Raw genomic sequence first — 11,160 nt, 5'->3', positions numbered from 1 at the left:
AGTTCATTATGGTGGGTTTGTGTGTCATATAGTGACAACAATAACAACCAGTTTGCAGTCATCTGCAGACTTTCTTAGCCAGAGTCCATGTCTTTCTACCCGAAGATCTGAGAAGTAAATACTATAAAGGAGAGGTCATAGCATTGAGCCCTGATGGACACAGCTGATCATTCTTGTATTTTCTGATGAGGCACCTCCAATTCACACTGGTTTCTGCCTTTCATCTAGTTTGCTTGCTATCTAATCAGACATGGGATGATTTTTAATCCATTTAGATTTTGCATGATGCAGCATGAGGAATTGTGTTGAAAGTCTTGGCCAGGTCAAAATATACCATGTTAAGTTGTCAATCTCGCCTTCATTCTTGCTTGATGGGTTCGGAGCCGATCCCTCGGCTCCGACTCGGCACTTGCTTTAGCTCGAGAACTCCTTTTACCAGCTCGAGGCAGCCCCATATCCCATGATGCAAGGCAGGAAGTACCCAGATCTCGTTTGCCGCTTCGCTTGGGAGGTCTTCTCTTTACCAGCTCCTGGTAAGTAATTCACATTTGTGACATTTAAGCCCCTTTTAGTTAAAAACTATTTGTTTTGATAGTTTAACTTTAAATTTAACTTTTTCTGACAGAATTCCCTGTCTCTTTTAAATTTTTTTAGTCAGTTAGTTTCCCTATCCCATCCCCCCCCTGTTAGGGTGTGTGTGTTGGTGTTTTTTACTAAATACCTTTTGGTATTAGTTTAATTTATTTGGACTGGTGTGTGTGTGTTGTGTTAGGGCACCATGTCTAAAGAGAGGGTTTCAGGTTTTAAGAAGTGTGACTCGTGCTGTCAGAAGATGTCTCTGACAGACGGTCACACTTCTTGCCTGTACTGTTTGGGCCCTCTTCACCTGCAGGACTCCTGTGCTATTTGTCACTCCTTCAGCCAGAGAGTCCTGCAGGAGAGATGGAATAAGTTGATTCTCAGGGGCCTTCTTAAGCCGGAGGGCTCTCCGGCTAAGTCGGCCCCTCAAAAGTCAACTAAATCTGCCAAGACCCAGGCTTCTGTTTCTAAGCCTGTGGCCTCGGCTCCGACTCGTTTAGAGTCGAGATCGGCTCCGGCTGGAGCCGATTCTGGATCCACTAAGCTTTCGGCTCCGATGGCTATCGGTGCCGAATCTGCTTTGACCACTGTGGGGTCGGTTCCAACCGGCTCCGACACCCACGTGGCACGGGCATCGGTGTCGGCTCCGATCGGCTCCGACACCCATGTGGCACAGGCATCGGTGTCGGCTCCGATCGGCTCTGACATCGTTACTTTGGTGGCTGTATCGGCTCCGGCTGGAGCCGATACATCGAGACGTTCTGTCGGCTCCGAGAAGTCGGTGCCGACAGGATCTGTAGTATCGGCTCCGATGGCCCATTCCAGGAAGAGGTCGAGGTCTCCTTCCTTGGAGCCGATACTTTCGGCTCCGGCCTCGCCTCTTCTATCGGAGCGGAGCCATCGGAGCCGATCTTCAAGGTCATCCAGGTTATCAGATCATGACCTCGAGAGTGGTCAGTAGATTGCTCAAGTCACAGGTACTGGCCCAAATGCTACACAGTCCGTCTCAGCAGACGACTGTTGGTCCACACCCCGTTACAGTTCCTCCTTCAACTCTACCCCAGAGCTTGGAGTTGGAGTCTTCGGGTTTGGTTACTGCTACGGCTGGAGGACGGATACCCCTTCTGTTCCTTCAGCCCCTACTCTTATCTCCTCTTCCTTAGAGGGATTCGTGGTCGGGCTTCCATGGTCTCCTCCGAGGGGTGAGTGGCATCGGACCCTTGTCCGAGCCCGCTCTTCCCCTTGGAGCCTCGGCCTTGGTGAGCTCGGCTCCGACATCTGCCTCGGAGACTTCCCTTCGGTGGCCCCTGGAGTTCCTAGCTCTTGGAGCGGGCCTCTCGGACCTGCCTGGGAGGGAGCATTCGAGGTGATGAAGAGTGTACTGGCCACTAGTATCAGTCAGCAGTCTCTTCCCGTAGCTCCTCCCTCTATTGTACCTGTTGACATCTCTGCCACTTCTCTTGCTACAGGACCCAGAGATCCTCCGCCTCAGGTTTCCCCATTGGGAATTTCCCCTCTTCCGAGGATTCTCCTGATGTTTCGAGATCCTCCTAGGAAGAGGACTTGTAAGAGGAAGCATGTAGACTCCCGAGTCTGTCACTGGATACTGACTTTGATGAGTCAGAGGGATCCCCTAGATCCCCCTCTGAGGATGTCTCCTTCTCAGACATCCTAGAACTTCTGAAACAGAGGGGAAACTGGCCCACCAACAATCCCTCTGAGGATGAGTCAGTATACCTAGAGGCGTTTGGATCTCGGCCCTCCACCTCCTGGGTGTCTCCGCCTTTCGACCCCCTGATGCAGGTTATTGCTCGAAAGGCGTGGACAGCTCCTGACTCTGTAGAGCCAGTCCCTAGGAGGCCTTCTAAATTTATAACTGCCCCTAGTGACAAGCTATTCCTTACCAAGGGTGTCCCCGCTGATGCCATGGTGGTGGCTGCGACCACCAAAAAGGAACTTGCAGATCCTTCTGTGCCTGTCCATCCTCCTAATAAGGACTCTAGGACCATGGATAGGTACGGCAAGCGGATGTTTTCCTCAGCGACCTTTGCTATGCGTTCGCTGAATTATCTTTGTCACTTCACCAGACTCCAGAGAGATATCCTGAAGGAGTTGGGAGAAGTAGTTCAGGATCCTACAGCTGCAGGGGCCCAAGAAAAGATTGCTTCGCAGCTAGGAACCCTCAATTCCATTGCTAACTCCTCCATGCGGCTAATATCTTATGCTGCTGATGGAGCGAGTAGAGCCGCAGGCACAGGTGTGGCTCTTAGACGCCAAGCCTGGATGCGGCTATGTGATTTTATGGATCCCTTTAAGGCGTCCTTCACAAATTCTCCCTTTGATGGGTCAGCTTTGTTTGGCCCTCAGGTGAAGGAAACCTTGACCAGGTGTGAGCAGGACGGCAAGACTCTTTCTGCTGTTGGAGTCCGTTTTTCCACCCCTTCTAGGCCTTATCCCAAAGGACAGAAGGGTGGGAAGATGTGGTTCCGTAAATCCCAAGGAGTCACGCCGGATTCACGTGGTCAGTTTACCCCTAGAGGCAGAGGGGGTAACAACAACAGACGCCGCTCTAGAGGCAGAGGGGGTCCTAAGAACCAGGGCAACAGGGAGTCTCTTCCTGAGCAGTCCTTTCAGCATCCCTGAGGTGTTGCCCGGCTGTCCCTCCTTGGAGGCAGTCGGGGGAAGACTATCACTGTACCCAGAAGCCTGGCATTCCCTCACTCAAGACAGATGGGTACAGTCGATCATATCCAAGGGTTACATAATTCCTTTCGAGGAAAGTCCCTTTCCCTCAAGTTCCCTTCCAGATGTACCACCCGGTCTAAGGGACATTGCAGAGTTAGAAATCGTAAAACTACTGCAAAAAAGAGCCATTCAGCCAGTTACACTAGACCATTCAGAGCCCGGAATCTACTCAAGGTTCTTTTTGGTCCCCAAAAGACGGGAGACTGGAGACCAATATTGGATCTCAGCAGACTCAACAAGTCTGTCAGGAAGACAAGATTCCGAATGGTCACTCTTCAGTCAATTCTGCCCTTCTTACAGAAGGACAACTGGATGTGCTCAATAGATCTTCAGGATGCGTACTATCACATCAAAATTCACAGACGCTCCAGGAGATTTCTCCGCTTTCGGCTGGGGTCCAGTCATTTCCAGTTCAGAGCCCTGCCCTTTGGTCTCACTACAGCCCCCAGAGTGTTCACCAAATGCATGGCAGTGGTCACGGCTCACCTGAGACGTCAAGGATTCCAGGTGTTTCCGTATCTCGACGACTGGCTCCTGTCAGCCACCACCAGGCATCAGCTTATACAAGCCAGGGATTACACAATAGACCTTTGTTCTCATTTAGGCATCTCAATCAACTTCGAAAAGTCATCCTTATTGCCCTGCCAATCTATTACCTTCATAGGCGCAAACTTAGACACTGTTCGGATGTCAGCTACCCTTACAGAACAAAGAGTTTCAGACATTCAGACTCATGTCAGGATCATTCTGGCCAGCAAGAAAGTACAGGCCAGAATGGTTCTAAAGGTATTAGGTCTCATGGCTGCGGCCATTACTCTTCTTCCCCTGGCTCGATTCTACATGCGCCTCCTTCAGTGGATGCTGTTCACACAGTGGTCATACCAGCAACTCCCTATGCGTCACCAGATTCTGGTGACACAGACATGCAAAGAACATCTTGCTTGGTGGATCACATCGTCTCAGGTTCACCAAGGCAGGTGCTTTGTACCCCGTCCCCGATAGCCACTGTCACCACGGATGCCTCCCTGATCGGGTGGGGGTCATTATCAGGGCAGGATGGTTCATGGGACGTGGCAACCGTTCGAGTACCATCTGCACATAAATGTCCTGGAGATGAGAGCAGTGCTTTTAACGTTGCAAGCCCTCAACGACTTTCTTCCCGTAGGGACAATTGCAGTCCACACAGACAACATGTCTGTAGTTTGGTATATCAACAAACAGGGCGGAACCAAGTCCTACCCCTTGTGTCGAGAAGCGCTCAGACTATGGCAATGGGCGATCTCCTCTCATCGGTTTCTGGTAGCAACGCATATCCCTGGGAAAACCAACATTCTAGCGGACAGATTGAGCAGAGCTATTCTCATGCCTCACGAGTGGTCTCTCAAGCAATCCATAGCGGAAGAGATTTTTCTGGAATGGGGTCGTCCATGTTGCGATCTTTTGCTACTCCCCAAAACAGCAAATGTCCAGACTTCTTCAGCCTCTTCCCTCTATCAGGCCATCCCCAGAGACGCTCTGACCCAGGATTGGCCCCAGGGACTTCTTTATGCCTTCCCCATTTCCTCTGATCCCTCAGGTCATCCAGAAAGCTACCGCTTTGAGAGCCAAATTGATTCTCATTGCCCCTTACTGGCCTCGACAAGTTTGGTTCCCGTTCCTCCATCATCACCTTTTGGTGCAGCCGTGGCATCTGGACCCAGTGCCAGATCTACTGATTCACCAATCCGGTCAGCTGCACCGGTCAATCCCTTCTCTCAACCTCACAGCATGGTTGCTCCACTTCCTTCCCTAGCCAGGCTTCCTTTGATCTCTAACCCTGTTAGAGATATCATAGTAGCTTCACTAAAATCCTCTACCAGGAGGATTTACACGAGCAAATAGAAACGTTTCTCTTATTGGGCTAAGGCCCAAAATATTGATCCTTTTACTGCCCCTGTTCAAGCAGTTCTGGACTTCTTAGCAGAGATTTTTCATGCAGGCTCTTCTTCTTCCACAGTCAGAGTTCAGTTGGCTGCTATTTCTAATTTTCATGTTGGGATAGCAGATCATAATATCATGTCCCATAGGCTCTGCAGGGCCTTCTTGAAAGGAATTTTCCTACTAAAGCCTCCAATCAGGAATCCTCCTCCTCAGTGGGATCTAAATTTAGTGCTGACATCCTTGATTCTTCCCCCCTTCGAGCCAGCTGTTTCTTGTTCCCTGAAATATCTTTCTTGGAAAACTTTATTCCTAGTGGCTATTACATCTGCCAGGAGGGTGTCTGAACTTCATGCTCTTTCGGTTCGACCCCCCTATTTGGTTTTTCACAAAGACAGAGTATCTTTGAGAACTAATCCATCATTTTTACCTAAGGTCGCTTCAAAAACAATCTGAATCAATCCATTGATCTCCTGTATTTTTCCTAACTATTCAGATAGAGCTGAACAAAAGCTACATTATCTTGACGTCCACCGTCAGCTTAGATATTATTTGGACAGAACAAAAAAATTTAGGAAATCTGATCAACTTTTCGTTTCCTATGCGGATAATAAAAAAGGCCTTCCTGTTTCTAAAGTGACTTTGTCCAGATGGCTTTCTTCGGTCATCACTGAAATTTATACGATCAGGGAAAACAGCTGTGCTCAAAACCTAAAGCACATTCAACTAGGAGTTTAGCTACTTCTACAGCTTTTCAAGCTAGACTGCCTTTGGACACTATTTGTGCAGCGCCACTTGGGCCACTCCTCACACTTTTGTTTCCCATTACAAATTGGACTTGGCCTCCAGGGACAGAGCCAGTTTTGGCTCTACAGTCCTCAAGAGTTTGTTCCATTGAGCCACCCAGGATAGAGGTGCTAGGACGGTCCCATCAAGCAAGAATGAAGGCGAGATTGACAACTTAACATTAAGAAGTTATGTTCCTACCATAACGTTCCATGTTAGTTGTCTTCTCTCGCCTTCTTTCTTGCGACCCTCCCTCCTTCCCCCTGGCCTGGACAGACCTTGTATAAGAAACTATTATGCTAAAGACCATTCTAACCTGGTCCTTTTTCCATCTGTAAGTTTCTTCTTCCTTTGGGAAGTATTTTTATGCTTGGTGTGATTGCCCTTTTGTCAACAAACGAGATCTGGGTACTTCCTGCCTTGCATCATGGGATATGGGGCTGCCTCGAGCTGGTAAAAGGAGTTCTCGAGCTAAAGCAAGTGCCGAGTCGGAGCCGAGGGATCGGCTCCGAACCCATCAAGCAAGAAAGAAGGCGAGAGAAGACAACTAACATGGAACGTTATGGCAGGAACATAACTTCTTATTCTGCACTGCATGACTTACCTCTCAACCTCTTAGGGCAAGAAACCTGGACAAAGCCTAAATAAAATAATGGGCAAGGCCCAAAAATAATGACACATTTTAAATGTTGCTCTTATAAACTTAGAAAATTGCTGGAATACAATAATTTCGGTTAACATTCATTTTTCTGAGGGGTATAAAGTCTGAAACTCAAATGTATATCATTATTTAGTGACTTCAGTCCTCAGTGATTTGTCAGAAAACCACAAATTTTATGAGGAACAGAGCAAAGCTATTAGGTAAAAATCTGTTAATTCTGTGAAAATCAGGACTGTTGAAAAATATGCATGGCTAACATCTATGACCTTTATGACCTTTTTGAACAAGTTTACCAGATTAAATACACAGGAGCTACCCTTCAGAAAGTCAAACTGTTCAGAATTATATCTAATAAGATTAGTGATACTGCAGTTTTATGAGGTCAGTTATAAGACATTACTTGGCTTTTCAGATGAAGATATGTAATTACTTCAGTTGGTTGTTGGGGCCATCATTATGGAGTGTCGTCACTACTGCAGTACAAGACTCATCAGGGATACAACTAGTAGATAAACTAAGGTTAAACAGTTTAAGGAGCATGTGTGCAGGGCCATGTTTAACATTTTCCTTAGCCAAAAAATCAAATTATCTCCCTCCATCTATAAGAATCTCTGAAAACTTTGAACTCTTCAAAACCCAGCTCCATTCTTACCTCTCCTATAAATGGAAGTGCAATTGCACTCTACCTACCTAACCTGCTTAATGCATGAATACATTAATTACACATAAGGTTCATTCTTCCTTACACATTAAGGATTAACCCTATCTGCTGCCTTCTTGCTAACATTAGTTTTATACCATTCTCAAATGTTTCAAACCTCTGTACAAATTTAACTCTGTACTACTGTTCTCAACCAGTAAACATGTAAATATGTATTATATTTTACTCCGTATTGCAGTTTAACTTCACTTAGTTTTTCTATTTTATAGTTACAATTTGCTTAATTGGTACCATTGCAACTATGTATTGTAGTTTGTATTATGTAGCTTGTACTTTGTATTATGGAGCTTTTCTCCCCGGGCCTCCACTGAAAACGGGCTGTTTGGGCCCAGTGGGCCTCCCCGGTCATCAAACTGGAAATAGATAAATAAATAAATAAACCTTGCTAACAACAGGAAAAACAATGCTCCTACTTAAGCATGAACCTGCAAACTTCCCTAAAAATTATAGGCCAATGACTTACCTTCCAACTACGTATAAACTATACACCAGAATTGATGCTGACAGAGTTTATAGTCATTTAGATGAAAACTCAATCATGGCAATAGAACAAAAGGGCAATAAGAGAAAGTCATATGGAACAAAGGATCATCTGTTGCCAAATAAAGTCTTAATGGAGAACTGTAAAAGGGGGAAGAAGGTATGGCATGGACTGACTACAAAAAAGCATTTGATAGTATCACGCATTCATGGATAAAAAAGTGCTTAAAAATGTATAAGATACATCCTACACTAATTAACTACATTACATTGACCATGAAACAGTGGCAGACCACTTTGCAATTAAGCCATGATAAAGGACAAATTATTATTTCAGGGATAAAAATCCAAAGGGGGGTATTCCAGGGTGACTCCCTACCACCTCTGCTATTCTGTCTTGCCCTTAACCCATTAAACTGTCTACTTAACAGATTAGGCCATGGCTATAATTTGGTTCCCAGAAAACAAAGTGTAAAGACTTCTCACCTTCTCTTTGTCGATGATTTAAAATTATATAGCTTATCAGATGAGGAATTGAAAGCACAACTGCAAGTCGTCAAAACTTTTTCAGATGATATAAGAATGTCATTTGGTCTTGATAAGTGTGCAAAAGCAATATTTAAAGCAGGAAAACTGCAGCACCAAGAAAACATCAGTTTGGGACAAGAATGTGATATAAAAGATCTTGAGCAAGAGGGAGTGTATAACTATTTGAGAACTGATGAAGGATCAACAATAAAACAAGAACAAATGCAAATAAAACTTACTAAGGAATATTTTAGAAGGCTTAAATTAATCCCCAAAACAGCATTGACATCTAGGAACAAAATTCAAGCTATAAACCAATTTGCTCTTCCTGTCCTAACTTGCAGTTTTGGAGTGATTGACTGATCCCAAAATGTGTTGGATAGATTAGATAGGAAAACAAGAAATATGCTTCATGCTCACCAAATGACTTATAAAAATCAGTGCATACCAAGATTATATATTCCCCATTCCAAAGGAGTTATGGATCTCCTTGAAATTGATTACATGTATAGATCTGCAATCGTGGGACTGCACACATATCTGATTACCTCACAGGACCCAAACGTAGTGAAAGTTTTGAAATATGAGAAGAATAAATCTAAGATGACTTCCCTGCTTAGCTTAGCAGAAGCATATCAATGTCAAGCAGGAATGGAAATCAAATCAGAAGGAGATACAAATCAGGCAGCAACTGAATGTGCCAAAAAACAAAAGAAAGAATATAAGGTGAAGGATCAAATGAGAAGGCAAGAAATGTGGAAAATGAATAAATACAGTTGCAAGTATAGAAAACTTCTGGAATAACCTCATGTTGATCAAGATTGAATGCAGGAATTGTTAAGGAGAAGTGAATTCAAACCAAAAGATGAAAGGTTAATACTGCCGGCCCAAGACAGTAGGCTACACACATGTTGGTTTACAAAGTCCACTGAACATGTGGAAGAAACAGACAAATGTAGATTTTGTAAAACAGAATTAGAAATAGTCACACATCTCATTGCTGCTTGTGACATATTAATGGCAGAAGGACTGTACACTGAAAGGCATAATAATGTGGTAAGACTGTTGCACTGGGGATTGTGCAAACATTATACTATTGAAGTGGCTGAAAAACATTGAAAACATGAACCACAAAGCATCATAGAAAATGATGAAGTCTACATCACATGGGATCACCCATTACCAACAGTTCAAAAGATAGATGTGAGAAAACCAGATATAGTGGTCCACGAAAAGAAGACAAAAGTAGCATTGATCATTGAAATTGGTACACCCAGTGACTACAGTGTCTTGCATACAGAGAGATACAGAGTCATAAAATATCAAGATTTGCAGTCAGAAATAAGAGCAATGTGGAAGAACGATACCCAGACAGTTCCAGTAGTAGCAGGAGCAATGTGGCTTATAAAAAATAATCTACAATTGTATTTAGATAGGTTACCAATGCTAATTTCATGAATTTCAATCGCAGTTGGACTTAGGAATGGGGTTCATTCTTAAAAAAAGAGAGCAATTAATTTACAGCTCTAAGATCAGGGCATAATACTTGTTCTAATTGGTATGACTGAAAGTTAACCTTCAGTTAAATGTTGGGTAAAGCCTATAGCAATATAGTAATAGTTCCCAGATTCCCATACACTGGTTATAGCTAAAACGGTCTTAAGATGGGGTTGTCTTTAGATGAAGGGAAAATGTCAGTGTATATCTTGCATTGAATGCTGCCCCACTTTCCTCAGTCAGAGCAGACTTCTGCTATTTTTTTTTAAATTAAAGAGAGGACTGAAAAAACAGTCCACTAAAGTACACAGACAAAAAAAAATAAATAAAAAAGAAAGAGTGAGAATATATACCTGCCTATTCTCACTAATCAATGATATGAGGTGAAATTAGAGAACATAAGGTGGGTAAGAAACTGAAATTATGAAACATTCTTTCAAGGCTTCAAATATCAGTCTGTACTGTGCTGACTACTTTTGCAGTGATTTTGTGTCACTTTTGTTGAGATAAGAATTTAGTCAATGAAAGAGTATAAAAAAGATTATGTTCACCGTGTTTCACTGTTGCAGTCATTACAATTGGGTTATCCTGCTGGCAGGCTACCCGCAGTCAGCCTGAGTTCCAAAGTCTAGGTCCGGCATTGGTTGCTGTCGCCTCTTCCCTGATGTCAGTGCTCCAGGGGTATAAAAGATGCAGCCGACGCAGTCTTTCTTGCTGCGCAGTGCCCGAAGCAAAAGCAGTTTGCAAGTGCTGGTCGGCCGACTCCTGAAGTTTTCAAATTCGAATTTCAGATCCGAAGTCTTCATTAAAGCTAAGTACCCTGTTGGGGAAACTTTTTTCTTGCTCCAGGCCGATGTCAGAAAAAGTTAATAACTCTATTTCTTGTGGGAAGCAAATACTTCATAAGGATTTTCATTCTTACTGTATTCCTTGCCTAGGCCCTGACCAAAATTCAAAATGTTGACTCTACAGTAGCTTCTGCCCATGTTGGGCAAGAAGGCTTGGCTTGTTACTTTATATCTAAAAGAAGCATACCTGCATGTCCCAATCAGACAAACATGCAGAGGATCCCTCAGATTCAAAGCTGGCTCAATGCACTACCAATTCTCTGCACTGCCCTTTGGCTTATCTACTGTGCCCAGGGTCTTCACAAAGTGCCTGGCACCAGTAACTGCATTTTGCAGACAAACAGGAATACAAATATATCCTTACTTGGATGACTGCCTTATTCAAGCGGAGAATAAGG

The sequence above is a fragment of the Protopterus annectens genome, chromosome 14.part0, assembly GCF_019279795.1.
Source record: "Protopterus annectens isolate FY-2018-M chromosome 14.part0, PAN1.0, whole genome shotgun sequence".
Classification (NCBI taxonomy): Eukaryota; Metazoa; Chordata; order Ceratodontiformes; family Protopteridae; genus Protopterus; species Protopterus annectens.
This window is presented reverse-complemented; position numbering follows the sequence as displayed.